The sequence below is a fragment of the Phalangium opilio genome, unplaced genomic scaffold (genome assembly GCF_054372755.1).
Source record: "Phalangium opilio isolate 3A_F unplaced genomic scaffold, DU_Popi_V2 ptg000060l_1, whole genome shotgun sequence".
Taxonomy (NCBI): Eukaryota; Metazoa; Arthropoda; class Arachnida; order Opiliones; family Phalangiidae; genus Phalangium; species Phalangium opilio.
The window spans coordinates 2010283-2033457 of NW_028324177.1; the positions used below are offsets into that span (position 1 = coordinate 2010283).

Consider the following 23175-nt stretch of genomic DNA (forward strand, 5'->3'; position numbering starts at 1 on the left):
GTTTTCGAAGAGATCTACCTTATTATTATGTCTAATCACGATGGTCAAAACATATCCCAACCAGCTCTCAAACCTGGGACCTTCAGCGTGTTAGGCAGACGTGATAACCACTACACCATAGATACGTGTTAATAGAAAGTTTTCTAAGAGATCCAGCTTATAACTATGTCTAATCACGATGGTCAAAACATGTATCTATCAGGGCTCGAACCTGGGACCTTCCGCGTGTTAGGCGGACGTGATAACCACTACACCATAGATACTTGGTTATTGTGAGCTTTCGAAGAGATCTACCTTATTATTATGTCTAATCACGATTGTCAAACCATGTATCTACCAGGGCTCGAACCTGGGACCTTCCGCGTGTCAGGCGGACGTGATAACCACTACACCATAGATACGTGTTAATATAAAGTTTTCGAAGAGATCCAGCTTATTACTATGTCTAATCACGATGGTCAAAACATGTATCTATCAGGGCTCAGACCTGACACCTTTCGCGTGTTAGGCGGACGTGATAACCACCACACCATAGATACGTGTAAATATAAAGTTTTCGAAGAGATCCAGCTTATCACTATGTCTAATCACGATGGTCAAAACATGTATCTATCAGGGCTCGAACCTGACACCTTTCGCGTGTTAGGCGGACGTGATAACCACTACACCATAGATACTTGGCTATTGTGAGTTTTCGAAGAGATCTAGCTTATTACTATGTCTAATCACGATGGTCAAAACATGTATCTATCAGGGCACGAACCTGAGACCTTCCGCGTGTTAGGCGGACGTGATAACTACTACACCATAGATACTTGGTTATTGTGAGTTTTCGAAGAGATCTACCTTATTATTATGTCTAATCACGATGGTCAAAACATGTATCTACCAGGGCTCGAACCTGGGACCTTCCGCGTGTAAAGCGGACGTGATAACCACTACACCATAGATACGTGTTAATTTAAGTTTTCGAAGAGATCTAGCTTATTACTATGTCTAATCACGATGGTCAAAACATGTATCCATCAGGGCTCGAACCTGACACCTTCCGCGTGTAAAGCGGACGTGATAACCACTACACCATAGATACTTGGTTATTGTGAGTTTTCGAAGAGATCTAGCTTATTACTATGTCTAATCACGATGGTCAAAACATGTATCTATCAGGGCTCGAACCTGACACCTTCCGCGTGTAAAGCGGACGTGATAACCACTACACCATCGATACTTGGTTATTGTGAGTTTTCAAAGAGATCTAGCTTATTACTATGTCTAATCACGATGGTCAAAACATGTGTCTATCAGGGCTCGAACCTGACACCTTCCGCGTGTTAGGCGGACGTGATAACCACTACACCATAGATGATTGGCTATTGTGAGTTTTCGAAGAGATCTAGCTTATTACTATGTCTAATCACGATGGTCAAAACATGTATCCATCAGGGCTCGAACCTGACACCTTCCGCGTGTAAAGCGGACGTGATAACCACTACACCATCGATACTTGGTTATTGTGAGTTTTCAAAGAGATCTAGCTTATTACTATGTCTAATCACGATGGTCAAAACATGTATCTATCAGGGCTCGAACCTGACACCTTCCGCGTGTTAGGCGGACGTGATAACCACTACACCATAGATGATTAGCTATTGTGAGTTTTCGAAGAGATCTAGCTTATTACTATGTCTAATTACGATGGTCAAAACATGTATCTATCAGGGCTCGAACCTGGGACCTTCCGCGTGTTAGGCGGACGTGATAACTACTACACCATAGATACGTGTTAATTTAAGTTTTCGAAGAGATCTAGCTTTTACTATGTCTAATCACGATGGTCAAAACATGTATCTATCAGGGCTCGAACCTGGGACCTTCCGCGTGTTAGGCGGACGTGATAACTACTACACCATAGATACGTGTTAATTTAAGTTTTCGAAGAGATCTAGCTTATTACTATGTCTAATCACGATGGTCAAAACATGTATCTATCAGGGCACGAACCTGAGACCTTCCGCGTGTTAGGCGGACGTGATAACTACTACACCATAGATCCGTGTTAATTTAAGTTTTCGAAGAGATCTAGCTTATAACTATGTCTAATCACGATGGTCAAAACATGTATCTATCAGGGCACGAACCTGGGACCTTCCGCGTGTTAGTCGGACGTGATAACCACTACACCATAGATACTTGGTTATTGTGAGTTTTCGAAGAGATCTACCTTATTATTATGTCTAATCACGATGGTCAAAACATGTATCTACCAGGGCTCGAACCTGGGACCTTCCGCGTGTAAAGCGGACGTGATAACCACTACACCATAGATACGTGTTAATTTAAGTTTTCGAAGAGATCTAGCTTATTACTATGTCTATCACGATGGTCAAAACATGTGTCTATCAGGGCTCGAACCTGACACCTTCCGCGTGTTAGGCGGACGTGATAACCACTACACCATAGATGATTGGCTATTGTGAGTTTTCGAAGAGATCTAGCTTATTACTATGTCTAATCACGATGGTCAAAACATGTATCCATCAGGGCTCGAACCTGACACCTTCCGCGTGTAAAGCGGACGTGATAACCACTACACCATAGATACTTGGTTATTGTGAGTTTTCGAAGAGATCTAGCTTATTACTATGTCTAATCACGATGGTCAAAACATGTATCTATCAGGGCTCGAACCTGACACCTTCCGCGTGTAAAGCGGACGTGATAACCACTACACCATCGATACTTGGTTATTGTGAGTTTTCAAAGAGATCTAGCTTATTACTATGTCTAATCACGATGGTCAAAACATGTGTCTATCAGGGCTCGAACCTGACACCTTCCGCGTGTTAGGCGGACGTGATAACCACTACACCATAGATGATTGGCTATTGTGAGTTTTCGAAGAGATCTAGCTTATTACTATGTCTAATCACGATGGTCAAAACATGTATCTATCAGGGCTCGAACCTGGGACCTTCCGCGTGTTAGGCGGACGTGATAACTACTACACCATAGATACGTGTTAATTTAAGTTTTCGAAGAGATCTAGCTTTTACTATGTCTAATCACGATGGTCAAAACATGTATCTATCAGGGCTCGAACCTGGGACCTTCCGCGTGTTAGGCGGACGTGATAACTACTACACCATAGATACGTGTTAATTTAAGTTTTCGAAGAGATCTAGCTTATTACTATGTCTAATCACGATGGTCAAAACATGTATCTATCAGGGCACGAACCTGAGACCTTCCGCGTGTTAGGCGGACGTGATAACTACTACACCATAGATACGTGTTAATTTAAGTTTTCGAAGAGATCTAGCTTATAACTATGTCTAATCACGATGGTCAAAACATGTATCTATCAGGGCACGAACCTGGGACCTTCCGCGTGTTAGTCGGACGTGATAACCACTACACCATAGATACTTGGTTATTGTGAGTTTTCGAAGAGATCTACCTTATTATTATGTCTAATCACGATGGTCAAAACATGTATCTACCAGGGCTCGAACCTGGGACCTTCCGCGTGTAAAGCGGACGTGATAACCACTACACCATAGATACGTGTTAATTTAAGTTTTCGAAGAGATCTAGCTTATTACTATGTCTATCACGATGGTCAAAACATGTATCCATCAGGGCTCGAACCTGACACCTTCCGCGTGTAAAGCGGACGTGATAACCACTACACCATAGATACTTGGTTATTGTGAGTTTTCGAAGAGATCTAGCTAATTACTATGTCTAATCACGATGGTCAAAACATGTATCTATCAGGGCACGAACCTGGGACCTTCCGCGTGTTAGTCGGACGTGATAACCACTACACCATAGATACTTGGTTATCGTGAGTTTTCGAAGAGATTTACCTTATTATTATGTCTAATCACGATGGTCAAAACATGTATCTACCAGGGCTCGAACCTGGGAACTTCCGCGTGTAAAGCGGACGTGATAACCACTACACCATAGATACGTGTTAATTTAAGTTTTCGAAGAGATCTAGCTTATTACTATGTCTAATCACTATGGTCGAAACATGTATCTATCAGGGCTCGAACCTGAGACCTTCCGCGTGTTAAGCGGACGTGATAACTACTACACCATAGATACTTGGTTATTGTGAGCTTTCGAAGAGATCTACCTTATTATTATGTCTAATCACGATTGTCAAACCATGTATCTACCAGGGCTCGAACCTGGGACCTTCCGCGTGTCAGGCGGACGTGATAACCACCACACCATAGATACGTGTTAATATAAAGTTTTCGAAGAGATCCAGCTTATTACTATGTCTAATCACGATGGTCAAAACATGTATCTATCAGGGCTCAGACCTGACACCTTTCGCGTGTTAGGCGGACGTGATAACCACCACACCATAGATACGTGTAAATATAAAGTTTTCGAAGAGATCCAGCTTATCACTATGTCTAATCACGATGGTCAAAACATGTATCTATCAGGGCTCGAACCTGACACCTTTCGCGTGTTAGGCGGACGTGATAACCACTACACCATAGATACTTGGCTAATGGGAATTTTCGAAGAGATCTACCTTATTATTATGTCTAATCACGATGGTCAAAACATATCCCAACCAGCTCTCAAACCTGGGACCTTCAGCGTGTTAGGCAGACGTGATAACCACTACACCATAGATACGTGTTAATATAAAGTTTTCTAAGAGATCCAGCTTATAACTATGTCTAATCACGATGGTCAAAACATGTATCTATCAGGGCTCGAACCTGGGACCTTCCGCGTGTTAGGCGGACGTGATAACCACTACACCATAGATACTTGTTAATTTAAGTTTTCGAAGAGATCTAGCTTATTACTATGTCTAATCACAATAGTCAAAACATGTATCTATCAGGGCTCGAACCTGAGACCTTCCACGTGTTAGGCGCACGTGATAACCACTACACCATAGATACTAGGTTATTGTGAGTTTTCGAAGAGATCTACCTTATTATTATGTCTAATCACGATGGTCAAAACATGTATCTACCAGGGCTCGAACCTGGGACCTTCCGCGTGTAAAGCGGACGTGATAACCACTACACCATAGATACGTGTCAATTTAAGTTTTCGAAGAGATCTAGCTTATTACTATGTCTAATCACAATGGTCAAAACATGTATCTATCAGGGCTCGAACCTGAGACCTTCCGCGTGTAAAGCGCACGTGATAACCACTACACCATAGATACTTGGCTATTGTGAGTTTTCGAAGAGATCTACCTTATTATTATGTCTAATCACGATGGTCAAAACATGTATCTACCAGGGCTCGAACCTGGGACCTTCCGCGTGTTGGGCGGACGTGATAACCACTACACCATAGATACTTGGTTATTGTGAGTTTTCGAAGAGATCTACCTTATTATTATGTCTAATCACGATGGTCAAAACATGTATCTACCAGGGCTCGAACCTGGGACCTTCCGCGTGTAAAGCGGACGTGATAACCACTACACCATAGATACGTGTTAATTTAAGTTTTCGAAGAGATCTAGCTTATTACTATGTCTAATCACGATGGTCAAAACATGTATCCATCAGGGCTCGAACCTGACACCTTCCGCGTGTAAAGCGGACGTGATAACCACTACACCATAGATACTTGGTTATTGTGAGTTTTCGAAGAGATCTAGCTTATTACTATGTCTAATCACGATGGTCAAAACATGTATCTATCAGGGCTCGAACCTGGGACCTTCCGCGTGTCAGGCGGACGTGATAACCACTACACCATAGATACTTGGTTATTGTGAGTTTTCGAAGAGATGTAGCTTATTACTATGTCTAATCACGATGGTCAAAACATAAATCTATCAGGGCTCGAACCTGGGACCTTCCGCGTGTTAAGCGGACGTGATAACTACTACACCATAGATACTTGGTTATTGTGAGCTTTCCAAGAGATCTACCTTATTATTATGTCTAATCACGATTGTCAAACCATGTATCTACCAGGGCTCGAACCTGGGACCTTCCGCGTGTCAGGCGGACGTGATAACCACCACACCATAGATACGTGTTAATATAAAGTTTTCGAAGAGATCTAGCTTATTACTATGTCTATCACGATGGTCAAAACATGTGTCTATCAGGGCTCGAACCTGACACCTTCCGCGTGTTAGGCGGACGTGATAACCACTACACCATAGATGATTGGCTATTGTGAGTTTTCGAAGAGATCTAGCTTATTACTATGTCTAATCACGATGGTCAAAACATGTATCCATCAGGGCTCGAACCTGACACCTTCCGCGTGTAAAGCGGACGTGATAACCACTACACCATAGATACTTGGTTATTGTGAGTTTTCGAAGAGATCTAGCTTATTACTATGTCTAATCACGATGGTCAAAACATGTGTCTATCAGGGCTCGAACCTGACACCTTCCGCGTGTTAGGCGGACGTGATAACTACTACACCATAGATACGTGTTAATTTAAGTTTTCGAAGAGATCTAGCTTTTACTATGTCTAATCACGATGGTCAAAACATGTATCTATCAGGGCTCGAACCTGGGACCTTCGCGTGTTAGGCGGACGTGATAACTACTACACCATAGATACGTGTTAATTTAAGTTTTCGAAGAGATCTAGCTTATAACTATGTCTAATCACGATGGTCAAAACATGTATCTATCAGGGCACGAACCTGGGACCTTCCGCGTGTTAGTCGGACGTGATAACCACTACACCATAGATACTTGGTTATTGTGAGTTTTCGAAGAGATCTACCTTATTATTATGTCTAATCACGATGGTCAAAACATGTATCTACCAGGGCTCGAACCTGGGACCTTCCGCGTGTAAAGCGGACGTGATAACCACTACACCATAGATACGTGTTAATTTAAGTTTTCGAAGAGATCTAGCTTATTACTATGTCTATCACGATGGTCAAAACATGTATCCATCAGGGCTCGAACCTGACACCTTCCGCGTGTAAAGCGGACGTGATAACCACTACACCATAGATACTTGGTTATTGTGAGTTTTCGAAGAGATCTAGCTTATTACTATGTCTAATCACGATGGTCAAAACATGTATCTATCAGGGCACGAACCTGGGACCTTCCGCGTGTAAAGCGGACGTGATAACCACTACACCATAGATACGTGTTAATTTAAGTTTTCGAAGAGATCTAGCTTATTACTGTGTCTATCACGATGGTCAAGACATGTATCCATCAGGGTTCAAACCTGACACCTTCCGCGTGTAAAGCGGACGTGATAACCACTACACCATAGATACTTGGTTATCGTGAGTTTTCGAAGAGATCTACCTTATTATTATGTCTAATCACGATGGTCAAAACATGTATCTACCAGGGCTCGAACCTGGGAACTTCCGCGTGTAAAGCGGACGTGATAACCACTACACCATAGATACGTGTTAATTTAAGTTTTCGAAGAGATCTAGCTTATTACTATGTCTAATCACAATGGTCGAAACATGTATCTATCAGGGCTCGAACCTGAGACCTTCCGCGTGTTAAGCGGACGTGATAACTACTACACCATAGATACTTGGTTATTGTGAGCTTTCGAAGAGATCTACCTTATTATTATGTCTAATCACGATTGTCAAACCATGTATCTACCAGGGCTCGAACCTGGGACCTTCCGCGTGTCAGGCGGACGTGATAACCACCACACCATAGATACGTGTTAATATAAAGTTTTCGAAGAGATCCAGCTTATTAATATGTCTAATCACGATGGTCAAAACATGTATCTATCAGGGCTCAGACCTGACACCTTTCGCGTGTTAGGCGGACGTGATAACCACCACACCATAGATACGTGTAAATATAAAGTTTTCGAAGAGATCCAGCTTATCACTATGTCTAATCACGATGGTCAAAACATGTATCTATCAGGGCTCGAACCTGACACCTTTCGCGTGTTAGGCGGACGTGGTAACCACTACACCATAGATACTTGGCTAATGGGAGTTTTCGAAGAGATCTACCTTATTATTATGTCTAATCACGATGGTCAAAACATATCCCAACCAGCTCTCAAACCTGGGAACTTCAGCGTGTTAGGCAGACGTGATAACCACTACACCATAGATACTTGTTAATTTAAGTTTTCGAAGAGATCTAGCTTATTACTATGTCTAATCACAATAGTCAAAACATGTATCTATCAGGGCTCGAACCTGAGACCTTCCACGTGTTAGGCGCACGTGATAACCACTACACCATAGATACTTGGTTATTGTGAGTTTTCGAAGAGATCTACCTTATTATTATGTCTAATCACGATGGTCAAAACATGTATCTACCAGGGCTCGAACCTGGGACCTTCCGCGTGTAAAGCGGACGTGATAACCACTACACCATAGATACTTGGCTATTGTGAGTTTTCGAAGAGATCTACCTTATTATTATGTCTAATCACGATAGTCAAAACATGTATCTACCAGGGCTCGAACCTGGGACCTTCCGCGTGTTGGGCGGACGTGATAACCACTACACCATAGATACTTGGTTATTGTGAGTTTTCGAAGAGATCTACCTTATTATTATGTCTAATCACGATGGTCAAAACATGTATCTACCAGGGCTCGAACCTGGGACCTTCCGCGTGTAAAGCGGACGTGATAACCACTACACCATAGATACGTGTTAATTTAAGTTTTCGAAGAGATCTAGCTTATTACTATGTCTAATCACGATGGTCAAAACATGTATCCATCAGGGCTCGAACCTGACACCTTCCGCGTGTAAAGCGGACGTGATAACCACTACACCATAGATACTTGGTTATCGTGAGTTTTCGAAGAGATCTAGCTTATTACTATGTCTAATCACGATGGTCAAAACATGTATCTATCAGGGCTCGAACCTGGGACCTTCCGCGTGTCAGGCGGACGTGATAACCACTACACCATAGATTCTTGGCTGTTGTGAGTTTTCGAAGAGATGTAGCTTATTACTATGTCTAATCACGATGGTCAAAACATAAATCTATCAGGGCTCGAACCTGGGACCTTCCGCGTGTTAAGCGGACGTGATAACTACTACACCATAGATACTTGGTTATTGTGAGCTTTCGAAGAGATCTACCTTATTATTATGTCTAATCACGATTGTCAAACCATATATCTACCAGGGCTCGAACCTGGGACCTTCCGCGTGTCAGGCGGACGTGATAACCACCACACCATAGATACGTGTTAATATAAAGTTTTCGAAGAGATCCAGCTTATTACTATGTATAATCACGATGGTCAAAACATGTATCTATCATGGCTCAGACCTGACACCTTTCGCGTGTTAGGCGGACGTGATAACCACCACACCATAGATACGTGTAAATATAAAGTTTTCGAAGAGATCCAGCTTATCACTATGTCTAATCACGATGGTCAAAACATGTATCTATCAGGGCTCGAACCTGACACCTTTCGCGTGTTAGGCGGACGTGATAACCACTACACCATAGATACTTGGCTAATGGGAGTTTTCGAAGAGATCTACCTTATTATTATGTCTAATCACGATGGTCAAAACATATCCCAACCAGCTCTCAAACCTGGGACCTTCAGCGTGTTAGGCAGACGTGATAACCACTACACCATAGATACGTGTTAATATAAAGTTTTCTAAGAGATCCAGCTTATAACTATGTCTAATCACGATGGTCAAAACATGTATCTATCAGGGCTCGAACCTGGGACCTTCCGCGTGTTAGGCGGACGTGATAACCACTACACCATAGATACTTGTTAATTTAAGTTTTCGAAGAGATCTAGCTTATTACTATGTCTAATCACAATAGTCAAAACATGTATCTATCAGGGCTCGAACCTGAGACCTTCCACGTGTTAGGCGCACGTGATAACCACTACACCATAGATACTAGGTTATTGTGAGTTTTCGAAGAGATCTACCTTATTATTATGTCTAATCACGATGGTCAAAACATGTATCTACCAGGGCTCGAACCTGGGACCTTCCGCGTGTAAAGCGGACGTGATAACCACTACACCATAGATACGTGTCAATTTAAGTTTTCGAAGAGATCTAGCTTATTACTATGTCTAATCACAATGGTCAAAACATGTATCTATCAGGGCTCGAACCTGAGACCTTCCGCGTGTAAAGCGCACGTGATAACCACTACACCATAGATACTTGGCTATTGTGAGTTTTCGAAGAGATCTACCTTATTATTATGTCTAATCACGATGGTCAAAACATGTATCTACCAGGGCTCGAACCTGAGACATTCCGCGTGTAAAGCGGACGTGATAACCACTACACCATAGATACGTGTTTATTTAAGTTTTCGAAGAGATCTAGCTTATTACTATGTCTAATCACGATGGTCAAAACATGTATCTATCAGGGCTCGAACCTGGGACCTTCCGCGTGTTGGGCGGACGTGATAACCACTACACCATAGATACTTGGTTATTGTGAGTTTTCGAAGAGATCTACCTTATTATTATGTCTAATCACGATGGTCAAAACATGTATCTACCAGGGCTCGAACCTGGGACCTTCCGCGTGTAAAGCGGACGTGATAACCACTACACCATAGATACGGGTTAATTTAAGTTTTCGAAGAGATCTAGCTTATTACTATGTCTAATCACGATGGTCAAAACATGTATCCATCAGGGCTCGAACCTGACACCTTCCGCGTGTAAAGCGGACGTGATAACCACTACACCATAGATACTTGGTTATTGTGAGTTTTCGAAGAGATCTAGCTTATTACTATGTCTAATCACGATGGTCAAAACATGTGTCTATCAGGGCTCGAACCTGGGACCTTCCGCGTGTCAGGCGGACGTGATAACCACTACACCATAGATACTTGGCTGTTGTGAGTTTTCGAAGAGATGTAGCTTATTACTATGTCTAATCACGATGGTCAAAACATAAATCTATCAGGGCTCGAACCTGGGACCTTGCGCGTGTTAGGCGGACGTGATAACCACTACACCATAGATACTTGGCTAATGGGAGTTTTCGAAGAGATCTACCTTATTATTATGTCTAATCACGATTGTCAAACCATGTATCTACCAGGGCTCGAACCTGGGGCCTTCCGCGTGTCAGGCGGACGTGATAACCACCACACCATAGATACGTGTTAATATAAAGTTTTCGAAGAGATCCAGCTTATTACTATGTCTAATCACGATGGTCAAAACATGTATCTATCAGGGCTCGAACCTGACACCTTTCGCGTGTTAGGCGGACGTGATAACCACCACACCATAGATACGTGTTAATATAAAGTTTTCGAAGAGATCCAGCTTATCACTATGTCTAATCACGATGGTCAAAACATGTATCTATCAGGGCTCGAACCTGACACCTTTCGCGTGTTAGGCGGACGTGATAACCACTACACCATAGATACTTGGCTAATGGGAGTTTTCGAAGAGATCTACCTTATTATTATGTCTAATCACGATGGTCAAAACATATCCCAACCAGCGCTCAAACCTGGAACCTTCAGCGTGTTAGGCAGACGTGATAACCACTACACCATAGATACGTGTTAATATAAAGTTTTCTAAGAGATCCAGCTTATAACTATGTCTAATCACGATGGTCAAAACATGTATCTATCAGGGCTCGAACCTGGGACCTTCCGCGTGTTAGGCGGACGTGAAAACCACTACACCATAGATACTTGGTTACTGTGAGTTTTCGAAGAGATCAACCTTATTATTATGTCTAATCACGATGGTCAAAACATGTATCTACCAGGGCTCGAACCTGGGACCTTCCGCGTGTAAAGCGGACGTGATAACCACTACACCATAGATACGTGTTAATTTAAGTTTTCGAAGAGATCTAGCTTATTACTATGTCTAAACACGATGGTCAAAACATGTATCTATCAGGGCTCGAACCTGACACCTTCCGCGTGTTAGGCGGAAGTGATAACCACTACACCATAGATACTTGGCTATTGTGAGTTTTCGAAGAGATCTAGCTTATTACTATGTCTAATCACGATGGTCAAAAATGTATCTATCAGGGCTCGAACCTGGGACCTTCCGCGTGTTAGGCGGACGTGATAACCACTACACCATAGATACGTGTTAATTTAAGTTTTCGAAGAGATCTAGCTTATTACTATGTCTAATCACAATGGTCAAAACATGTATCTATCAGGGCTCGAACCTGAGACATTCCGCGTGTTAGGCAGACGTGATAACCACTACACCATAGATACTTGGTTATTGTGAGTTTTCGAAGAGATGTACCTTATTATTATGTCTAATCACGATGGTCAAAACATGTATCTACCAGGGCTCGAACCTGGAACCTTCCGCGTATAAAGCGGACGTGATAACCACTACACCATAGATACGTGTTAATTTAAGTTTTCGAAGAGATCTAGCTTATTACTATGTCTAATCACGATGGTTAAAACATGTATCCATCAGGGCTCGAACCTGACACCTTCCGCGTGTAAAGCGGACGTGATAACCACTACACCATAGATACGTGTTCATTTAAGTTTTCGAAGAGATCTAGCTTATTACTATGCCTAATCACGATGGTCAAAACATGTATCTATCAGGGCTCGAACCTGGGACCTTCCGCGTGTTGGGCGGACGTGATAACCACTACACCATAGATACTTGGTTATTGTGAGTTTTCGAAGAGATCTACCTTATTATTATGTCTAATCACGATGGTCAAAACATGTATCTATCAGGGCACGAACCTGGGACCTTCCGCGTGTTAGGCGGACGTGATAACCACTACACCATAGATACGTGTTAATTTAAGTTTTCGAAGAGATCTAGCTTATTACTATGTCTTATCACGATGGTTAAAACATGTATCCATCAGGGCTCGAACCTGACACCTTCCGCGTGTAAAGCGGACGTGATAACCACTACACCATAGATACGTGTTAATTTAAGTTTTCGAAGAGATCTAGCTTATTACTATGTCTAATCACGATGGTTAAAACATGTATCCATCAGGGCTCGAACCTGACACCTTCCGCGTGTAAAGCGGACGTGATAACCACTACACCATAGATACGTGTTCATTTAAGTTTTCGAAGAGATCTAGCTTATTACTATGCCTAATCACGATGGTCAAAACATGTATCTATCAGGGCTCGAACCTGGGACCTTCCGCGTGTTGGGCGGACGTGATAACCACTACACCATAGATACTTGGTTATTGTGAGTTTTCGAAGAGATCTACCTTATTATTATGTCTAATCACGATGGTCAAAACATGTATCTATCAGGGCACGAACCTGGGACCTTCCGCGTGTTAGGCGGACGTGATAACCACTACACTATAGATACGTGTTAATTTAAGTTTTCGAAGAGATCTAGCTTATTACTATGTCTTATCACGATGGTTAAAACATGTATCCATCAGGGCTCGAACCTGACACCTTCCGCGTGTAAAGCGGACGTGATAACCACTACACCATAGATACGTGTTTATTTAAGTTTTCGAAGAGATCTAGCTTATTACTACGTCTTATCACGATGGTCAAAACATGTATCCATCAGGGCTCGAACCTGACACCTTCCGCGTGTAAAGCGGACGTGATAACCACTACACCATAGATACTTGGTTATTGTGAGTTTTCGAAGAGATCTAGCTTATTACCATGTCTAATCACGATGGTCAAAACATGTATCTACCAGGGCTCGAACCTGGGACCTTCCGCGTGTTAGGCGGACGTGATAACCACTACACCATAGATACGTGTTTATTTAAGTTTTCGAAGAGATCTAGCTTATTACTACGTCTTATCACGATGGTCAAAACATGTATCCATCAGGGCTCGAACCTGACACCTTCCGCGTGTAAAGCGGACGTGATAACCACTACACCATAGATACTTGGTTATTGTGAGTTTTCGAAGAGATCTAGCTTATTACTATGTCTAATCACGATGGTCAAAACATGTATCTATCAGGGCTCGAACCTGACACCTTCCGCGTGTTAGGCGGAAGTGATAACCACTACACCATAGATACTTGGTTATTGTGAGTTTTCGAAGAGATAAACCTTATTATTATGTCTAATCACGATGGTCAAAACATGTATCTACCAGGGATCGAACCTGGGACCTTCCGCGTGTAAAGCGGACGTGATAACCACTACACCATAGATACGTGTTAATTTAAGTTTTCGAAGAGATCTAGCTTATTACTATGTCTAATCACGATGGTCAAAACATGTATCTACCAGGGCTCGAACCTGGGACCTTCCGCGTGTTGGGCGGACGTGATAACCACTACACCATAGATACTTGGTTATTGTGAGTTTTCGAAGAGATCAACCTTATTATTATGTCTAATCACGATGGTCAAAACATGTATCTACCAGGGATCGAACCTGGGACCTTCCGCGTGTAAAGCGGACGTGATAACCACTACACCATAGATACGTGTTAATTTAAGTTTTCGAAGAGATCTAGCTTATTACTATGTCTAATCACGATGGTCAAAACATGTATCTATCAGGGCACGAACCTGGGACCTTCCGCGTGTTAGGCGGACGTGATAACCACTACACCATAGATACGTGTTAATTTAAGTTTTCGAAGAGATCTAGCTTATTACTATGTCTAATCACAATGGTCAAAACATGTATCTATCAGGGCTCGAACCTGAGACATTCCGCGTGTTAGGCAGACGTGATAACCGCTACACCATAGATACTTGGTTATTGTGATTTTTCGAAGAGATGTACCTTATTATTATGTCTAATCACGATGGTCAAAACATGTATCTACCAGGGCTCGAACCTGGAACCTTCCGCGTATAAAGCGGACGAGATAACCACTACACCATAGATACGTGTTAATTTAAGTTTTCGAAGAGATCTAGCTTATTACTATGTCTAATCACGATGGTTAAAACATGTATCCATCAGGGCTCGAACCTGACACCTTCCGCGTGTAAAGCGGACGTGATAACCACTACACCGTAGATACGTGTTTATTTAAGTTTTCGAAGAGATCTAGCTTATTACTATGTCTAATCACGATGGTCAAAACATGTATCTATCAGGGCTCGAACCTGGGACCTTCCGCGTGTTGGGCGGACGTGATAACCACTACACCATAGATACTTGGTTATTGTGAGTTTTCGAAGAGATCTACCTTATTATTATGTCTAATCACGATGGTCAAAACATGTATCTACCAGGGCTCGAACCTGGGACCTTCCGCGTGTAAAGCGGACGTGATAACCACTACACCATAGATACGTGTTAATTTAAGTTTTCGAAGAGATCTAGCTTATTACTATGTCTAATCACGATGGTCAAAACATGTATCCATCAGGGCTCGAACCTGACACCTTCCGCGTGTAAAGCGGACGTGATAACCACTACACCATAGATACTTGGTTATTGTGAGTTTTCGAAGAGATCTAGCTTATTACTATGTCTAATCACGATGGTCAAAACATGTATCTATCAGGGCTCGAACCTGGGACCTTCCGCGTGTCAGGCGGACGTGATAACCACTACACCATAGATACGTGTTTATTTAAGTTTTCGAAGAGATCTAGCTTATTACTACGTCTTATCACGATGGTCAAAACATGTATCCATCAGGGCTCGAACCTGACACCTTCCGCGTGTAAAGCGGACGTGATAACCACTACACCATAGATACTTGGTTATTGTGAGTTTTCGAAGAGATCTAGCTTATTACCATGTCTAATCACGATGGTCAAAACATGTATCTACCAGGGCTCGAACCTGGGACCTTCCGCGTGTTAGGCGGACGTGATAACCACTACACCATAGATACGTGTTTATTTAAGTTTTCGAAGAGATCTAGCTTATTACTACGTCTTATCACGATGGTCAAAACATGTATCCATCAGGGCTCGAACCTGACACCTTCCGCGTGTAAAGCGGACGTGATAACCACTACACCATAGATACTTGGTTATTGTGAGTTTTCGAAGAGATCTAGCTTATTACTATGTCTAATCACGATGGTCAAAACATGTATCTATCAGGGCTCGAACCTGACACCTTCCGCGTGTTAGGCGGAAGTGATAACCACTACACCATAGATACTTGGTTATTGTGAGTTTTCGAAGAGATAAACCTTATTATTATGTCTAATCACGATGGTCAAAACATGTATCTACCAGGGATCGAACCTGGGACCTTCCGCGTGTAAAGCGGACGTGATAACCACTACACCATAGATACGTGTTAATTTAAGTTTTCGAAGAGATCTAGCTTATTACTATGTCTAATCACGATGGTCAAAACATGTATCTACCAGGGCTCGAACCTGGGACCTTCCGCGTGTTGGGCGGACGTGATAACCACTACACCATAGATACTTGGTTATTGTGAGTTTTCGAAGAGATCAACCTTATTATTATGTCTAATCACGATGGTCAAAACATGTATCTACCAGGGATCGAACCTGGGACCTTCCGCGTGTAAAGCGGACGTGATAACCACTACACCATAGATACGTGTTAATTTAAGTTTTCGAAGAGATCTAGCTTATTACTATGTCTAATCACGATGGTCAAAACATGTATCTATCAGGGCTCGAACCTGGGACCTTCCGCGTGTTGGGCGGACGTGATAACCACTACACCATAGATACTTGGTTATTGTGAGTTTTCGAAGAGATCTACCTTATTATTATGTCTAATCACGATGGTCAAAACATGTATCTATCAGGGCACGAACCTGGGACCTTCCGCGTGTTAGGCGGACGTGATAACCACTACACCATAGATACGTGTTAATTTAAGTTTTCGAAGAGATCTAGCTTATTACTATGTCTAATCACAATGGTCAAAACATGTATCTATCAGGGCTCGAACCTGAGACATTCCGCGTGTTAGGCAGACGTGATAACCACTACACCATAGATACTTGGTTATTGTGATTTTTCGAAGAGATGTACCTTATTATTATGTCTAATCACGATGGTCAAAACATGTATCTACCAGGGCTCGAACCTGGAACCTTCCGCGTATAAAGCGGACGAGATAACCACTACACCATAGATACGTGTTAATTTAAGTTTTCGAAGAGATCTAGCTTATTACTATGTCTAATCACGATGGTTAAAACATGTATCCATCAGGGCTCGAACCTGACACCTTCCGCGTGTAAAGCGGACGTGATAACCACTACACCGTAGATACGTGTTTATTTAAGTTTTCGAAGAGATCTAGCTTATTACTATGTCTAATCACGATGGTCAAAACATGTATCTATCAGGGCTCGAACCTGGGACCTTCCGCGTGTTGGGCGGACGTGATAACCACTACACCATAGATACTTGGTTATTGTGAGTTTTCGAAGAGATCTACCTTATTATTATGTCTAATCACGATGGTCAAAACATGTATCTACCAGGGCTCGAACCCGGGACCTTCCGCGTGTAAAGCGGACGTGATAACCACTACACCATAGATACGTGTTAATTTAAGTTTTCGAAGAGATCTAGCTTATTACTATGTCTAATCACGATGGTCAAAACATGTATCCATCAGGGCTCGAACCTGACACCTTCCGCGTGTAAAGCGGACGTGATAACCACTACACCATAGATACTTGGTTATTGTGAGTTTTCGAAGAGATCTAGCTTATTACTATGTCTAATCACGATGGTCAAAACATGTATCTATCAGGGCTCGAACCTGGGACCTTCCGCGTGTCAGGCGGACGTGATAACCACTACACCATAGATACTTGGTTATTGTGAGCTTTCGAAGAGATCTACCTTATTATTATGTCTAATCACGATTGTCAAACCATGTATCTACCAGGGCTCGAACCTGGGACCTTCCGCGTGTCAGGCGGACGTGATAACCACCACACCATAGATACGTGTTAATATAAAGTTTTCGAAGAGATCCAGCTTATTACTATGTCTAATCACGATGGTCAAAACATAAATCTATCAGGGCTCGAACCTGGGACCTTCCGCGTGTTAAGCGGACGTGATAACTACTACACCATAGATACTTGGTTATTGTGAGCTTTCGAAGAGATCTACCTTATTATTATGTCTAATCACGATTGTCAAACCATGTATCTACCAGGGCTCGAACCTGGGACCTTCCGCGTGTCAGGCGGACGTGATAACCACCACACCATAGATACGTGTTAATATAAAGTTTTCGAAGAGATCCAGCTTATTACTATGTCTAATCACGATGGTCAAAACATGTATCTATCAGGGCTCAGACCTGACACCTTTCGCGTGTTAGGCGGACGTGATAACCACCACACCATAGATACGTGTAAATATAAAGTTTTCGAAGAGATCCAGCTTATCACTATGTCTAATCACGATGGTCAAAACATGTATCTATCAGGGCTCGAACCTGACACCTTTCGCGTGTTAGGCGGACGTGATAACCACTACAGCATAGATACTTGGCTAATGGGAGTTTTCGAAGAGATCTACCTTATTATTATGTCTAATCACGATGGTCAAAACATATCCCAACCAGCTCTCAAACCTGGGACCTTCAGCGTGTTAGGCAGACGTGATAACCACTACACCATAGATACGTGTTAATATAAAGTTTTCTAAGAGATCCAGCTTATAACTATGTCTAATCACGATGGTCAAAACATGTATCTATCAGGGCTCGAACCTGGGACCTTCCGCGTGTTAGGCGGACGTGATAACCACTACACCATAGATACTTGTTAATTTAAGTTTTCGAAGAGATCTAGCTTATTACTATGTCTAATCACAATAGTCAAAACATGTATCTATCAGGGCTCGAACCTGAGACCTTCCACGTGTTAGGCGCACGTGATAATCACTACACCATAGATACTTGGTTATTCTGAGTTTTCGAAGAGATCTACCTTATTATTATGTCTAATCACGATGGTCAAAACATGTATCTACCAGGGCTCGAACCTGAGACATTCCGCGTGTAAAGCGGACGTGATAACCACTACACCATAGATACGTGTTTATTTAAGTTTTCGAAGAGATCTAGCTTATTACTATGTCTAATCACGATGGTCAAAACATGTATCTATCAGGGCTCGAACCTGGGACCTTCCGCGTGTTGGGCGGACGTGATAACCACTACACCATAGATACTTGGTTATTGTGAGTTTTCGAAGAGATCTACCTTATTATTATGTCTAATCACGATGGTCAAAACATGTATCTACCAGGGCTCGAACCTGGGACCTTCCGCGTGTAAAGCGGACGTGATAACCACTACACCATAGATACGTGTTAATTTAAGTTTTCGAAGAGATCTAGCTTATTACTATGTCTAATCACGATGGTCAAAACATGTATCCATCAGGGCTCGAACCTGACACCTTCCGCGTGTAAAGCGGACGTGATAACCACTACACCATAGATACTTGGTTATTGTGAGTTTTCGAAGAGATCTAGCTTATTACTATGTCTAATCACGATGGTCAAAACATGTATCTATCAGGGCTCGAACCTGGGACCTTCCGCGTGTCAGGCGGACGTGATAACCACTACACCATAGATACTTGGTTATTGTGAGCTTTCGAAGAGATCTACCTTATTATTATGTCTAATCACGATTGTCAAACCATGTATCTACCAGGGCTCGAACCTGGGACCTTCCGCGTGTCAGGCGGACGTGATAACCACCACACCATAGATACGTGTTAATATAAAGTTTTCGAAGAGATCCAGCTTATTACTATGTCTAATCACGATGGTCAAAACATAAATCTATCAGGGCTCGAACCTGGGACCTTCCGCGTGTTAAGCGGACGTGATAACTACTACACCATAGATACTTGGTTATTGTGAGCTTTCGAAGAGATCTACCTTATTATTATGTCTAATCACGATTGTCAAACCATGTATCTACCAGGGCTCGAACCTGGGACCTTCCGCGTGTCAGGCGGACGTGATAACCACCACACCATAGATACGTGTTAATATAAAGTTTTCGAAGAGATCCAGCTTATTACTATGTCTAATCACGATGGTCAAAACATGTATCTATCAGGGCTCAGACCTGACACCTTTCGCGTGTTAGGCGGACGTGATAACCACCACACCATAGATACGTGTAAATATAAAGTTTTCGAAGAGATCCAGCTTATCACTATGTCTAATCACGATGGTCAAAACATGTATCTATCAGGGCTCGAACCTGACACCTTTCGCGTGTTAGGCGGACGTGATAACCACTACACCATAGATACTTGGCTAATGGGAGTTTTCGAAGAGATCTACCTTATTATTATGTCTAATCACGATGGTCAAAACATATCCCAACCAGCTCTCAAACCTGGGACCTTCAGCGTGTTAGGCAGACGTGATAACCACTACACCATAGATACGTGTTAATATAAAGTTTTCTAAGAGATCCAGCTTATAACTATGTCTAATCACGATGGTCAAAACATGTATCTATCAGGGCTCGAACCTGGGACCTTCCGCGTGTTAGGCGGACGTGATAACCACTACACCATAGATACTTGTTAATTTAAGTTTTCGAAGAGATCTAGCTTATTACTATGTCTAATCACAATAGTCAAAACATGTATCTATCAGGGCTCGAACCTGAGACCTTCCACGTGTTAGGCGCACGTGATAATCACTACACCATAGATACTTGGTTATTCTGAGTTTTCGAAGAGATCTACCTTATTATTATGTCTAATCACGATGGTCAAAACATGTATCTACCAGGGCTCGAACCTGAGACATTCCGCGTGTAAAGCGGACGTGATAACCACTACACCATAGATACGTGTTTATTTAAGTTTTCGAAGAGATCTAGCTTATTACTATGTCTAATCACGATGGTCAAAACATGTATCTATCAGGGCTCGAACCTGGGACCTTCCGCGTGTTGGGCGGACGTGATAACCACTACACCATAGATACTTGGTTATTGTGAGTTTTCGAAGAGATCTACCTTATTATTATGTCTAATCACGATGGTCAAAACATGTATCTACCAGGGCTCGAACCTGGGACCTTCCGCGTGTAAAGCGGACGTGATAACCACTACACCATAGATACGTGTTAATTTAAGTTTTCGAAGAGATCTAAATTATTACTATGTCTAATCACGATGGTCAAAACATGTATCCATCAGGGCTCGAACCTGACACCTTCCGCGTGTAAAGCGGACGTGATAACCACTACACCATAGATACTTGGCTGTTGTGAGTTTTCGAAGAGATGTAGCTTATTACTATGTCTAATCACGATGGTCAAAACATAAATCTATCAGGGCTCGAACCTGGGACCTTGCGCGTGTTAGGCGGACGTGATAACCACTACACCATAGATACTTGGCTAATGGGAGTTTTCGAAGAGATCTACCTTATTATTATGTCTAATCACGATTGTCAAACCATGTATCTACCAGGGCTCGAACCTGGGACCTTCCGCGTGTCAGGCGGACGTGATAACCACCACACCATAGATACGTGTTAGTATAAAGTTTTCGAAGAGATCCAGCTTATTACTATGTCTAATCACGATGGTCAAAACATGTATCTATCAGGGCTCGAACCTGACACCTTTCGCGTGTTAGGCGGACGTGATAACCACCACACCATAGATACGTGTTAATATAAAGTTTTCGAAGAGATCCAGCTTATCACTATGTCTAATCACGATGGTCAAAACATGTATCTATCAGGGCTCGAACCTGACACCTTTCGCGCGTTAGGCGGACGTGATAACCACTACACCATAGATACTTGGCTAATGGGAGTTTTCGAAGAGATCTACCTTATTATTATGTCTAATCACGATGGTCAAAACATATCCCAACCAGCGCTCAAACCTGGGACCTTCAGCGTGTTAGGCAGACGTGATAACCACTACACCATAGATACGTGTTAATATAAAGTTTTCTAAGAGATCCAGCTTATAACTATGTCTAATCACGATGGTCAAAACATGTATCTATCAGGGCTCGAACCTGGGACCTTCCGCGTGTTAGGCGGACGTGAAAACCACTACACCATAGATACTTGGTTACTGTGAGTTTTCGAAGAGATCAACCTTATTATTATGTCTAATCACGATGGTCAAAACATGTATCTACCAGGGCTCGAACCTGGGACCTTCCGCGTGTAAAGCGGACGTGATAACCACTACACCATAGATACGTGTTAATTTAAGTTTTCGAAGAGATCTAGCTTATTACTATGTCTAAACACGATGGTCAAAACATGTATCCATCAGGGCTCGAACCTGACACCTTCCGCGTGTAAAGCGGACGTGATAACCACTACACCATAGATACTTGGTTATTGTGAGTTTTCGAAGAGATCTAGCTTATTACTATGTCTAATCACGATGGTCAAAACATGTATCTATCAGGGCTCGAACCTGACACCTTCCGCGTGTTAGGCGGACGTGATAACCACTACACCATAGATACTTGGCTATTGTGAGTTTTCGAAGAGATCTAGCTTATTACTATGTCTAATCACGATGGTCAAAACATGTATCTATCAGGGCTCGAACCTGGGACCTTCCGCGTGTTAGGCGGACGTGATAACCACTACACCATAGATACTTGTTTATTTAAGTTTTCGAAGAGATCTAGCTTATTACTATGTCAAATCACGATGGTCAAAACATGTATCTACCAAGGCTCGAACCTGGGACCTTCCGCGTGTAAAGCGGACGTGATAACCACTACACCATAGATACTTGGTTATTGTGAGTTTTCGAAGAGATCTAGCTTATTACTATGTCTAATCACGATGGTCAAAACATGTATCTATCAGGGCTCGAACCTGACACCTTCCGCGTGTTAGGCGGACGTGATAACCACTACACCATAGATACTTGGTTGTTGTGAGTTTTCGAAGAGATGTACCTTATTATTATGTCTAATCACGATGGTCAAAACATGTATCTACCAGGGCTCGAACCTGGGACCTTCCGCGTATAAAGCGGACGTGATAACCACTACACCATAGATACGTGTTAATTTAAGTTTTCGAAGAGATCTAGCTTATTACTATGTCTAATCACGATGGTTAAAACATGTATCCATCAGGGCTCGAACCTGACACCTTCCGCGTGTAAAGCGGACGTGATAACCACTACACCATAGATACGTGTTTATTTAAGTTTTCGAAGAGATCTAGCTTATTACTACGTCTTATCACGATGGTCAAAACATGTATCC

At 42.4% G+C, this 23175-nt stretch overlaps 59 non-coding genes across 59 annotated transcripts; all 59 read right to left on the reverse strand.

Annotated features, from left to right (window-relative positions):
• Positions 1-190: 190 nt before the first annotated feature.
• TRNAV-AAC (transfer RNA valine (anticodon AAC)) lies at positions 191-263 on the reverse strand. The gene has a single exon. It is a non-coding gene; the product is annotated as a tRNA-Val (tRNA).
• A 65-nt stretch (positions 264-328) lies between these two features.
• TRNAV-GAC (transfer RNA valine (anticodon GAC)) lies at positions 329-401 on the reverse strand. Its single transcript has one exon. It is a non-coding gene; the product is annotated as a tRNA-Val (tRNA).
• A 479-nt stretch (positions 402-880) lies between these two features.
• TRNAV-UAC (transfer RNA valine (anticodon UAC)) lies at positions 881-953 on the reverse strand. The gene has a single exon. It is a non-coding gene; the product is annotated as a tRNA-Val (tRNA).
• Positions 954-2255: 1302 nt separating this feature from the next.
• TRNAV-UAC (transfer RNA valine (anticodon UAC)) lies at positions 2256-2328 on the reverse strand. The gene has a single exon. It is a non-coding gene; the product is annotated as a tRNA-Val (tRNA).
• Positions 2329-3491: 1163 nt separating this feature from the next.
• On the reverse strand, positions 3492-3564 carry TRNAV-UAC (transfer RNA valine (anticodon UAC)). Its single transcript has one exon. It is a non-coding gene; the product is annotated as a tRNA-Val (tRNA).
• A 339-nt stretch (positions 3565-3903) lies between these two features.
• Positions 3904-3976, reverse strand: TRNAV-UAC (transfer RNA valine (anticodon UAC)). The gene has a single exon. It is a non-coding gene; the product is annotated as a tRNA-Val (tRNA).
• Positions 3977-4178: 202 nt separating this feature from the next.
• On the reverse strand, positions 4179-4251 carry TRNAV-GAC (transfer RNA valine (anticodon GAC)). Its single transcript has one exon. It is a non-coding gene; the product is annotated as a tRNA-Val (tRNA).
• Positions 4252-4730: 479 nt separating this feature from the next.
• On the reverse strand, positions 4731-4803 carry TRNAV-AAC (transfer RNA valine (anticodon AAC)). The gene has a single exon. It is a non-coding gene; the product is annotated as a tRNA-Val (tRNA).
• Positions 4804-5005: 202 nt separating this feature from the next.
• TRNAV-UAC (transfer RNA valine (anticodon UAC)) lies at positions 5006-5078 on the reverse strand. The gene has a single exon. It is a non-coding gene; the product is annotated as a tRNA-Val (tRNA).
• A 202-nt stretch (positions 5079-5280) lies between these two features.
• Positions 5281-5353, reverse strand: TRNAV-AAC (transfer RNA valine (anticodon AAC)). The gene has a single exon. It is a non-coding gene; the product is annotated as a tRNA-Val (tRNA).
• Positions 5354-5418: 65 nt separating this feature from the next.
• Positions 5419-5491, reverse strand: TRNAV-UAC (transfer RNA valine (anticodon UAC)). The gene has a single exon. It is a non-coding gene; the product is annotated as a tRNA-Val (tRNA).
• Positions 5492-5693: 202 nt separating this feature from the next.
• On the reverse strand, positions 5694-5766 carry TRNAV-GAC (transfer RNA valine (anticodon GAC)). Its single transcript has one exon. It is a non-coding gene; the product is annotated as a tRNA-Val (tRNA).
• A 203-nt stretch (positions 5767-5969) lies between these two features.
• On the reverse strand, positions 5970-6042 carry TRNAV-GAC (transfer RNA valine (anticodon GAC)). Its single transcript has one exon. It is a non-coding gene; the product is annotated as a tRNA-Val (tRNA).
• A 750-nt stretch (positions 6043-6792) lies between these two features.
• Positions 6793-6865, reverse strand: TRNAV-UAC (transfer RNA valine (anticodon UAC)). Its single transcript has one exon. It is a non-coding gene; the product is annotated as a tRNA-Val (tRNA).
• Positions 6866-7340: 475 nt separating this feature from the next.
• On the reverse strand, positions 7341-7413 carry TRNAV-UAC (transfer RNA valine (anticodon UAC)). The gene has a single exon. It is a non-coding gene; the product is annotated as a tRNA-Val (tRNA).
• A 202-nt stretch (positions 7414-7615) lies between these two features.
• On the reverse strand, positions 7616-7688 carry TRNAV-GAC (transfer RNA valine (anticodon GAC)). The gene has a single exon. It is a non-coding gene; the product is annotated as a tRNA-Val (tRNA).
• A 616-nt stretch (positions 7689-8304) lies between these two features.
• On the reverse strand, positions 8305-8377 carry TRNAV-UAC (transfer RNA valine (anticodon UAC)). The gene has a single exon. It is a non-coding gene; the product is annotated as a tRNA-Val (tRNA).
• Positions 8378-8442: 65 nt separating this feature from the next.
• On the reverse strand, positions 8443-8515 carry TRNAV-AAC (transfer RNA valine (anticodon AAC)). The gene has a single exon. It is a non-coding gene; the product is annotated as a tRNA-Val (tRNA).
• A 65-nt stretch (positions 8516-8580) lies between these two features.
• TRNAV-UAC (transfer RNA valine (anticodon UAC)) lies at positions 8581-8653 on the reverse strand. The gene has a single exon. It is a non-coding gene; the product is annotated as a tRNA-Val (tRNA).
• A 202-nt stretch (positions 8654-8855) lies between these two features.
• Positions 8856-8928, reverse strand: TRNAV-GAC (transfer RNA valine (anticodon GAC)). Its single transcript has one exon. It is a non-coding gene; the product is annotated as a tRNA-Val (tRNA).
• A 203-nt stretch (positions 8929-9131) lies between these two features.
• Positions 9132-9204, reverse strand: TRNAV-GAC (transfer RNA valine (anticodon GAC)). The gene has a single exon. It is a non-coding gene; the product is annotated as a tRNA-Val (tRNA).
• Positions 9205-9683: 479 nt separating this feature from the next.
• Positions 9684-9756, reverse strand: TRNAV-AAC (transfer RNA valine (anticodon AAC)). Its single transcript has one exon. It is a non-coding gene; the product is annotated as a tRNA-Val (tRNA).
• Positions 9757-9958: 202 nt separating this feature from the next.
• On the reverse strand, positions 9959-10031 carry TRNAV-UAC (transfer RNA valine (anticodon UAC)). The gene has a single exon. It is a non-coding gene; the product is annotated as a tRNA-Val (tRNA).
• Positions 10032-10508: 477 nt separating this feature from the next.
• TRNAV-UAC (transfer RNA valine (anticodon UAC)) lies at positions 10509-10581 on the reverse strand. Its single transcript has one exon. It is a non-coding gene; the product is annotated as a tRNA-Val (tRNA).
• Positions 10582-10783: 202 nt separating this feature from the next.
• Positions 10784-10856, reverse strand: TRNAV-GAC (transfer RNA valine (anticodon GAC)). Its single transcript has one exon. It is a non-coding gene; the product is annotated as a tRNA-Val (tRNA).
• A 203-nt stretch (positions 10857-11059) lies between these two features.
• TRNAV-GAC (transfer RNA valine (anticodon GAC)) lies at positions 11060-11132 on the reverse strand. The gene has a single exon. It is a non-coding gene; the product is annotated as a tRNA-Val (tRNA).
• A 617-nt stretch (positions 11133-11749) lies between these two features.
• On the reverse strand, positions 11750-11822 carry TRNAV-UAC (transfer RNA valine (anticodon UAC)). The gene has a single exon. It is a non-coding gene; the product is annotated as a tRNA-Val (tRNA).
• A 201-nt stretch (positions 11823-12023) lies between these two features.
• Positions 12024-12096, reverse strand: TRNAV-AAC (transfer RNA valine (anticodon AAC)). The gene has a single exon. It is a non-coding gene; the product is annotated as a tRNA-Val (tRNA).
• Positions 12097-12298: 202 nt separating this feature from the next.
• Positions 12299-12371, reverse strand: TRNAI-UAU (transfer RNA isoleucine (anticodon UAU)). Its single transcript has one exon. It is a non-coding gene; the product is annotated as a tRNA-Ile (tRNA).
• A 1300-nt stretch (positions 12372-13671) lies between these two features.
• On the reverse strand, positions 13672-13744 carry TRNAV-AAC (transfer RNA valine (anticodon AAC)). The gene has a single exon. It is a non-coding gene; the product is annotated as a tRNA-Val (tRNA).
• Positions 13745-14084: 340 nt separating this feature from the next.
• Positions 14085-14157, reverse strand: TRNAV-UAC (transfer RNA valine (anticodon UAC)). Its single transcript has one exon. It is a non-coding gene; the product is annotated as a tRNA-Val (tRNA).
• A 64-nt stretch (positions 14158-14221) lies between these two features.
• On the reverse strand, positions 14222-14294 carry TRNAV-AAC (transfer RNA valine (anticodon AAC)). The gene has a single exon. It is a non-coding gene; the product is annotated as a tRNA-Val (tRNA).
• Positions 14295-14359: 65 nt separating this feature from the next.
• Positions 14360-14432, reverse strand: TRNAV-UAC (transfer RNA valine (anticodon UAC)). The gene has a single exon. It is a non-coding gene; the product is annotated as a tRNA-Val (tRNA).
• Positions 14433-14771: 339 nt separating this feature from the next.
• Positions 14772-14844, reverse strand: TRNAI-UAU (transfer RNA isoleucine (anticodon UAU)). Its single transcript has one exon. It is a non-coding gene; the product is annotated as a tRNA-Ile (tRNA).
• Positions 14845-15183: 339 nt separating this feature from the next.
• Positions 15184-15256, reverse strand: TRNAV-UAC (transfer RNA valine (anticodon UAC)). The gene has a single exon. It is a non-coding gene; the product is annotated as a tRNA-Val (tRNA).
• Positions 15257-15458: 202 nt separating this feature from the next.
• TRNAV-GAC (transfer RNA valine (anticodon GAC)) lies at positions 15459-15531 on the reverse strand. Its single transcript has one exon. It is a non-coding gene; the product is annotated as a tRNA-Val (tRNA).
• Positions 15532-15733: 202 nt separating this feature from the next.
• On the reverse strand, positions 15734-15806 carry TRNAV-AAC (transfer RNA valine (anticodon AAC)). Its single transcript has one exon. It is a non-coding gene; the product is annotated as a tRNA-Val (tRNA).
• A 340-nt stretch (positions 15807-16146) lies between these two features.
• On the reverse strand, positions 16147-16219 carry TRNAV-UAC (transfer RNA valine (anticodon UAC)). Its single transcript has one exon. It is a non-coding gene; the product is annotated as a tRNA-Val (tRNA).
• Positions 16220-16283: 64 nt separating this feature from the next.
• TRNAV-AAC (transfer RNA valine (anticodon AAC)) lies at positions 16284-16356 on the reverse strand. The gene has a single exon. It is a non-coding gene; the product is annotated as a tRNA-Val (tRNA).
• Positions 16357-16421: 65 nt separating this feature from the next.
• TRNAV-UAC (transfer RNA valine (anticodon UAC)) lies at positions 16422-16494 on the reverse strand. Its single transcript has one exon. It is a non-coding gene; the product is annotated as a tRNA-Val (tRNA).
• A 477-nt stretch (positions 16495-16971) lies between these two features.
• TRNAI-UAU (transfer RNA isoleucine (anticodon UAU)) lies at positions 16972-17044 on the reverse strand. The gene has a single exon. It is a non-coding gene; the product is annotated as a tRNA-Ile (tRNA).
• A 339-nt stretch (positions 17045-17383) lies between these two features.
• On the reverse strand, positions 17384-17456 carry TRNAV-UAC (transfer RNA valine (anticodon UAC)). Its single transcript has one exon. It is a non-coding gene; the product is annotated as a tRNA-Val (tRNA).
• Positions 17457-17658: 202 nt separating this feature from the next.
• TRNAV-GAC (transfer RNA valine (anticodon GAC)) lies at positions 17659-17731 on the reverse strand. The gene has a single exon. It is a non-coding gene; the product is annotated as a tRNA-Val (tRNA).
• Positions 17732-17796: 65 nt separating this feature from the next.
• On the reverse strand, positions 17797-17869 carry TRNAV-GAC (transfer RNA valine (anticodon GAC)). Its single transcript has one exon. It is a non-coding gene; the product is annotated as a tRNA-Val (tRNA).
• A 203-nt stretch (positions 17870-18072) lies between these two features.
• TRNAV-GAC (transfer RNA valine (anticodon GAC)) lies at positions 18073-18145 on the reverse strand. Its single transcript has one exon. It is a non-coding gene; the product is annotated as a tRNA-Val (tRNA).
• Positions 18146-18624: 479 nt separating this feature from the next.
• TRNAV-AAC (transfer RNA valine (anticodon AAC)) lies at positions 18625-18697 on the reverse strand. Its single transcript has one exon. It is a non-coding gene; the product is annotated as a tRNA-Val (tRNA).
• A 477-nt stretch (positions 18698-19174) lies between these two features.
• Positions 19175-19247, reverse strand: TRNAV-UAC (transfer RNA valine (anticodon UAC)). The gene has a single exon. It is a non-coding gene; the product is annotated as a tRNA-Val (tRNA).
• A 202-nt stretch (positions 19248-19449) lies between these two features.
• Positions 19450-19522, reverse strand: TRNAV-GAC (transfer RNA valine (anticodon GAC)). The gene has a single exon. It is a non-coding gene; the product is annotated as a tRNA-Val (tRNA).
• A 65-nt stretch (positions 19523-19587) lies between these two features.
• Positions 19588-19660, reverse strand: TRNAV-GAC (transfer RNA valine (anticodon GAC)). The gene has a single exon. It is a non-coding gene; the product is annotated as a tRNA-Val (tRNA).
• A 203-nt stretch (positions 19661-19863) lies between these two features.
• TRNAV-GAC (transfer RNA valine (anticodon GAC)) lies at positions 19864-19936 on the reverse strand. Its single transcript has one exon. It is a non-coding gene; the product is annotated as a tRNA-Val (tRNA).
• Positions 19937-20415: 479 nt separating this feature from the next.
• On the reverse strand, positions 20416-20488 carry TRNAV-AAC (transfer RNA valine (anticodon AAC)). Its single transcript has one exon. It is a non-coding gene; the product is annotated as a tRNA-Val (tRNA).
• Positions 20489-20965: 477 nt separating this feature from the next.
• TRNAV-UAC (transfer RNA valine (anticodon UAC)) lies at positions 20966-21038 on the reverse strand. Its single transcript has one exon. It is a non-coding gene; the product is annotated as a tRNA-Val (tRNA).
• A 340-nt stretch (positions 21039-21378) lies between these two features.
• Positions 21379-21451, reverse strand: TRNAV-GAC (transfer RNA valine (anticodon GAC)). Its single transcript has one exon. It is a non-coding gene; the product is annotated as a tRNA-Val (tRNA).
• Positions 21452-22068: 617 nt separating this feature from the next.
• On the reverse strand, positions 22069-22141 carry TRNAV-UAC (transfer RNA valine (anticodon UAC)). Its single transcript has one exon. It is a non-coding gene; the product is annotated as a tRNA-Val (tRNA).
• A 202-nt stretch (positions 22142-22343) lies between these two features.
• Positions 22344-22416, reverse strand: TRNAV-AAC (transfer RNA valine (anticodon AAC)). The gene has a single exon. It is a non-coding gene; the product is annotated as a tRNA-Val (tRNA).
• A 65-nt stretch (positions 22417-22481) lies between these two features.
• On the reverse strand, positions 22482-22554 carry TRNAV-AAC (transfer RNA valine (anticodon AAC)). The gene has a single exon. It is a non-coding gene; the product is annotated as a tRNA-Val (tRNA).
• Positions 22555-22618: 64 nt separating this feature from the next.
• On the reverse strand, positions 22619-22691 carry TRNAV-UAC (transfer RNA valine (anticodon UAC)). Its single transcript has one exon. It is a non-coding gene; the product is annotated as a tRNA-Val (tRNA).
• Positions 22692-22756: 65 nt separating this feature from the next.
• On the reverse strand, positions 22757-22829 carry TRNAV-AAC (transfer RNA valine (anticodon AAC)). The gene has a single exon. It is a non-coding gene; the product is annotated as a tRNA-Val (tRNA).
• Positions 22830-22894: 65 nt separating this feature from the next.
• Positions 22895-22967, reverse strand: TRNAI-UAU (transfer RNA isoleucine (anticodon UAU)). Its single transcript has one exon. It is a non-coding gene; the product is annotated as a tRNA-Ile (tRNA).
• Between the last annotated feature and the right edge of the window lie 208 nt (positions 22968-23175).